The sequence below is a fragment of the Ursus arctos genome, unplaced genomic scaffold (assembly GCF_023065955.2).
Source record: "Ursus arctos isolate Adak ecotype North America unplaced genomic scaffold, UrsArc2.0 scaffold_1, whole genome shotgun sequence".
Taxonomy (NCBI): domain Eukaryota; kingdom Metazoa; phylum Chordata; class Mammalia; order Carnivora; family Ursidae; genus Ursus; species Ursus arctos.
The window spans coordinates 104,037,505-104,043,639 of NW_026622763.1; the positions used below are offsets into that span (position 1 = coordinate 104,037,505).

Genomic DNA, 6,135 nt, shown 5'->3' on the forward strand with positions numbered 1-6,135 from the left:
AACTCTTTAGAAACTGAGAGTCATAAAGGGCAAAGAGATGACAGGCAATATAAATCATGATAAAACCCAGACAGTTAGCCCTGGCTCATGCACGAGCTGCGGTTACTGATGAAGCGGAACCCTGCAATGGGCTCTCCTCCCAGCTGGCACAAGGGACACAAGGCCTCCCAACCAAGCTTCCTCTGGTGTGCCTTCTCCAGGTCCCTCAGCTCAGTCAGCTCCCAACTCAAAAGCCCGCACTCAGCACTCATGGATGAGCCCTGCTCCAGAAATGAGCCATCTCTGACCGCGTGTACCATAGCCGGTCACCTGCAAGCTGGAAACTTAGAGTTTACTTTAAGAATGATGTCCGTTCTGTCCTGTTGCAGGTTCCAGATGTCAAAGCAAGGATGTGGTGGCCTCTTCGGTGTGAAATTCCGGATTTCCCGGGGTCTTCCGGTAGGAGCTGTGATCAACTGTGCTGACAGCACAGGAGCCAAGAATCTGTCTATCATCTCTGTGGACGGGATCAAGGGACGACTGAACAGACTTCCTGTTGCTGGAGTGGGTGACACAGTGGTGGCCATGGATCTCGGAAAGAAGGCACATCCAGCAATGGGAATTCACCCACGAAAGTCAGACTGGAGAAAAGCTGGTATGTCTCCTATTTGAAGACAATGCAAGGGTCATAGTAAACAAAAAGGTGAAAGGCTCTGCTATCCGGGACTAGTTGCAAAGGAGTGTGCAGACTTGGGGCCCAGGATTGCACCCAGTGCTGGCAGGAGGGCAGGATAATTTGGTGCACTTGCTAAAAAAAAAAAATTAAAAATTATTTGTGGGGCGCCTGCGTGGCTCAGTCCGTTGAGCACCCAACTCTTGATTTTGGCTCTGGCCAGGATCTCAGGGTCCTGAGATTGAGCCCCACGTCGGGCTCCGTGCTCAGCACAGAGTCTGCTTGAGAGTCTCTCTCTCCCTCTCTCTCTGTCCCTCCCCCGCTTGCATGCACACTTTCTCTAAAAAAATAAATAAATCTTCAAAAAAAGTATTTGCTCCCCCCCCAAAATAATGATATTTACTGAAGCAGATGCAGACTAAAATCCCCTCCCTTAGAGAAGAGAGCTGCTCACGTGCTGGTGGACATCCTTTGACCATGGCGGCGTGCTCGAAACACACCCATGTGACTCTCACAGACGGGCTCCTGTCATGCAGAGGTAGGCTTATGGCTTTTCTAAAATGACAAGCTATCACCTGCCCTTTGTAGGTCATTCAAATAACAACGCAACAATTCTTTTTAAAACTAATTTTAAAAATTGGGGAGCCTCTAGGGATGCCTGGGTGGCTCAGTGGGTGAAGCGTCAGCCTTCGGCTCAGGTCATGATCTCAGGGTCCTGGGATCGAGTCCTGCATCGGAGTCCTTGCTCAGTGGGGAGCCTGCTTCTCCCTCTGCTGCTCCCCCTGCTTTTGCTCACTCTCTCTCTCTCTGAATAAATAAATAAAATCTTCAAAAAAACCATTAGGGACCATCTAAAGTGGGTTATGAAAGTCCTCCCCTCCCCGTAACTGCCAATGACAGGCTCGTGAATCTCTTTCAGCACCTTTATCATAACATTACCTCTCTGTAAGCTGGCTCTGTGTCCTGTGTTCTGGAACACGGACTTGCCTTTCAGTGATGTCTGTTTCATTATGCAATCCTTCTGCTGAGGTTCTTGTTTCGGTATTAGCAGTTTTTGTTGTTTATTGTTTTTAATTTCCAAGAACCGTTTGTCGGATTGATTGCTTTCACAGCAGCCTGTCCTTGTTCAATGAACATAGCATTGGTTCCCGAAACTCTCCAAGGATATTAATCAGGCTTCTAAAGGACTTTTCTTTCTTTCTTTTCCTTCCCCCATCTTTTAAAATATATTCCAAAAATAACTGATAAGTTAGAAAAATCAGATAAGCAACCCATCTACATTTTACACCATCTCATTCCGTAAATAATCATTGTTATTTTTTTTTCCTGTTTCTCTCCTTCCTGTGTTAACTGTGTTTCCTGTGTTTGCCACGTTCTGGCACGTGGCTCTCCTTCAGTGTCTTAGGATCCTCGAGAGTGGATTTGTACTTATTAATGAAGATCTAGATTCATCAGTATTGACTGCTGCTGTGAAAATCCTTCACAGATACGAAGGTCACTGTTTTAATTCTCTTGTCATGGCTATTCCCAGAGCGCAACGTTTGGCTGTGTGTTTTGAGGGTGGGCTTGTCCTTGCCTGCAAGGTGAGTATGGCCAGCAGGGCATTCTCTACAGTTTTGGGGGATGGGGAGAGGGCTAGTGGACTGGAGATTCTCTTCGGTGGAGAATGAGAGCATTTACCCTGGGAGCAGAGTATGTGGGTGTATATCGGAATTGCTTGGAGGGTGCGTTGGAAAGCCTGTGGCTGTGTTTCTGATACAGAGGGTTTGGGGTGGGGCCTGAGAATTTGCATTTCTAGCGCATTCCCAGTGGATGCTTCTGCCGATGCTGGTCCAAGGTTGGCACTTTAAGAAACACTGGATTAGGGGAGCTCACTGCGGTGCGAAGACTCCTGGCTGTTGACCCCTCCATGCTGCTGACGTGGTGGCCGGAAGCTGCTCGGGACAGGACCTCACTCCTTTATAGCCTTGACATTCATTCTCCTGAGGTCCACAGACCCGCAGCAAACCTGCCTGCAGCAGGGGCCTGGGGCTCTTCTGGAACCTGGCTGCCAACTCGCAGCCCCAGCCTGCTCCCTGAGCTCGGGAGGTCCCTGACAAAGTGGTATCTTCAGTCTTCCTGCAGCGTCCCTGGTGTGAGCTGTGTGGGCTCTGACCAAGCTTGTACGACTCCCGTCCTGTCTACTATGCATCACTTACAGATTTTCAAGAACTCCTCCTCTGCTCTTGGTTCCCTTCCCTGTTTCCCAGCATTGCTAGGAGCTCCTCCTCCTCCTTTCCTCCTTCTACTTAATGTGCAATGTGGCTGTTTCTGCACATATGCAAAAGTTGAGAAAATAAAACAAATACCCCCCTGCTAATAAACAAATAAATAAACTCACCACTAAATTTTCAATGTTTATGTTTCTTATTTATTTTTAAAGATTTTATTTAGTTATTTGAGTGAGAGAGAGAGCACGAGCTGGTGGGAGAGGCAGAGGGAGAGGGAGAAGCAGACTCCCCGCTGAGCAGGGAGCCAGTCGCAGAACTCAATCCCAGGGCCCCGAGATCATGACCTGAGCCGAAGACAGATGCTTCACTGACTGAGCCAGCCAGGCGCCCAGATTCTCGCTGCTTTTCTTGCGTCTGCATACTCTTCCATCTGGCCCACGACGGCAAGCCTACTCCATGTTTGGACAAGTTTCTAGATGCAAGTGATTTATATAGGTGGAGATCGGCGATGTTGAGTTAGTTAATACTCTTCTATATGCGCAAGACATGTGTGCGGAAGTGGAGGCTAGGGATTTAGAATGCGGGATTCCCCTCTGCACGGCTCTGCCCCTCCCAGGGCAGCACTAGGATCTTCTGAGCGAAGCGGCAACATCACCCCACAGGGCTGCGCACCCTCCCTGGGGAGCGGGAATGCAAATTGTCCCTCCAACCGCCTCTGGACAGTTTGTCTCTTCGAGCTGGTAAATTGTGCCAGTGCCCTATTTAAAAAAATTAAGATTTAAAGTTTCCAGGGGGTGGGGACCAGGTTATAAAAGAGAGAGAAAGCTCAGCTGGGGGTGGATGGATCTTCACCTGCGTCCTTTATCTGTGGGTTTGCCTGATTCCTTCCTGGGCCAAGCACACCGGACAACCTACCAAATGAGTGAATGGACACCAGCTACCATTTCTTGCTCTTTAATGTTTTGTAAATAAAGAAGAAACATATACAATACAAAAATGCATGTATTGCATGGTGCACTGGGTGTTATACGCAACTAATGAATCATCGAACTTTACATCAAAAACCAGGGATGTACTGTATGGTGACTAACACAATATAATTAAAAAATATTATTATAAAAAATGTATACAATAGACGTGAAAGTCTGTCTCTCCAATCTTACATCCCCAAAGCAGCTACTGCTAGCAGTTAGGTATTTTTCATTCCAGAACCTTCTATGCATATAAACCTGCTTTGTCACTCTCTTGTACTTTCGCTTTCTCTAGCCAATTAAAAACTTATTATAGACATTTGGAGTCACAACTGTATAGCGTTCTTCCCACAATTGCAGAGTTGTCCTAACTGTGGACCACGGAGGTCGTAGCTGTCGTTGTCGGCATCTGTGTGAGTGTATCTACCCAAGGAACGTCTGGGTCAAAGACAACTAAGTATTTAGATCAGGCAGATGAGGCCAAATGCCCCCAGCTCCTGCTCCTTTAAATCTTAACACTTCGGGTATGCCCCTTCCTGACCTCATTCTGAAATCACACCCCACGAAAGCCTGCTGTTTCCTTCACATGAGCTCTGTTCTGGGTTTCTGCCCCTACGTGTTCTTTAAATGTCAGGATTTAAGTTGGATGCGGACCGACCTCAAAGCTCCATCCCGTTTCATTCCAGAGGACTGCTTCTGCCCCTGTTTTCTTCCCAGGCTGGTGTGTCCCCATTAGCAGCTAAAAATAGTGCTCGGCTCAGCACGCAGCCTTGCTGCTAGATGCTGGTCTCACTTGGTGAGCACTTCCCTGGGGCACAGACAGGCAGGTCACACGTCACCTCTTTGGCCTGTGCCCGCCATCCTCGGTCCGCACTGCCAGGCGGAGCATCTGCCAGACTGAACTCGCTGCAGATGGAGGGCTTAGAATTCTGCAGAGGAAGGGCCTGTGCTGGCTGCTGCCCAGGATGCCATCCTGTGGGCCCGTCCCCGTGCCCGGTAATGACTTCTCCGCGGCAGCCAAGAAACAAGCCCAGCACAAGCCATCTGTCTCAAAGGGCTTCCTGCAGCCGGAAGAAGGAGCGCGTGCATGTGTGTGCATGTGTGTGTGTGCATGGGTGCTTTCTCTTCTGCACCCTCCCCCTGCCCGGGCTGCAGAATTCATATCCTGTCCATTTCTTCATTCCCCTTGTGTAGCAAGGACTCCGAGCAGTGGTGAGCTGGTCAATGTTGGCCAGCCAGCTCCCCGGAGGAAGCCCTGATGAGCGCTTAGGGACTTCCAGGGCATAATATTCCCTCCATGGCCAACTGCAAGCTATCAACATGATGTCACTAACTTCGGAGTTGGGAAGAAAGGCACGGACACCACCGCCGTTATATAGGATTCCTGCCACACATACAATAGACATAAACAGCCTCAAAAGCGCTGAGGTTAGTAAAAGAAATGGGAAGTGATGAGTTTTGAATATTTATTACTTCTTTTTTACTTCAACTTATTTCTAAGTTTATATGCTTTGATTTTTAATAACAGCTGTGTTTAACAACTGGCTCAAAAAAATTCCTGAAACTTTAGCAATTTGCTCCTATGCACCAGTCCAAGTCACTGAAGGCTCGGTACACCTCTGAGTGGCTCTCAGAGGGGAGCAAACTCATGAAAGTCGGCATTTTCTTAAACATTTCTGTGGAACAGTTCCCCAATTTCCTGCACAGTCCTTGGGGGGTGAATGGCAAGTCCTTTCTCAGCCATGGTGCCCGACACCCAAATCTCAATTCTCCACTCTTCCCAAGTGGACTTCTGATTCTTTCTTAGTCTTTGTGGGGGGAAGCGGAGAACTTTCTAGAATGTTCTAGAAGGATTCTGGGGAAATAGTTGTTCCCAGTACCCCTCGCAGAGGTCAAGTTGGGCCTTGATTCTAACATAGAGATCTGCACGTATCCCTTATTTCTGAATTTCTGGAAGATCTGAGTAGAGAGCTATTTGAGTGTCCAGAAAAAAACTAAGAGCCTTGGTCACCCTGACTCCTGGAAACGTACTTATCTGAGACGAGGATAGAGACCATGCAGCCAGAGGGCAGCTGGAAAAGATGCCAAATGCATTTTCAAAAGCTTTCCTTACATAAACTCTCCATTTGAACTTCCAATAAGAGAATCAGAAGATCTCGTTCCACTAATTAGTAATCCAAGTTCGGTTTTTGGATTAAATCCAATACACCAACTTTAATCTTCAAATTGGCACAAGGTATCAATTCATCAGCAATAAATATAGAAGTTAAGAGCTGTGTATGCAATGCAGTCCTCCTTGGGT

At 47.8% G+C, this 6,135-nt stretch overlaps 1 pseudogene; it reads left to right on the forward strand.

Moving 5' to 3' along the window:
* The first annotated feature begins 375 nt into the window (after positions 1–375).
* Positions 376–774, forward strand: LOC113247920 (60S ribosomal protein L23-like; annotated as a pseudogene).
* The last annotated feature ends 5,361 nt before the right edge of the window (positions 775–6,135 follow it).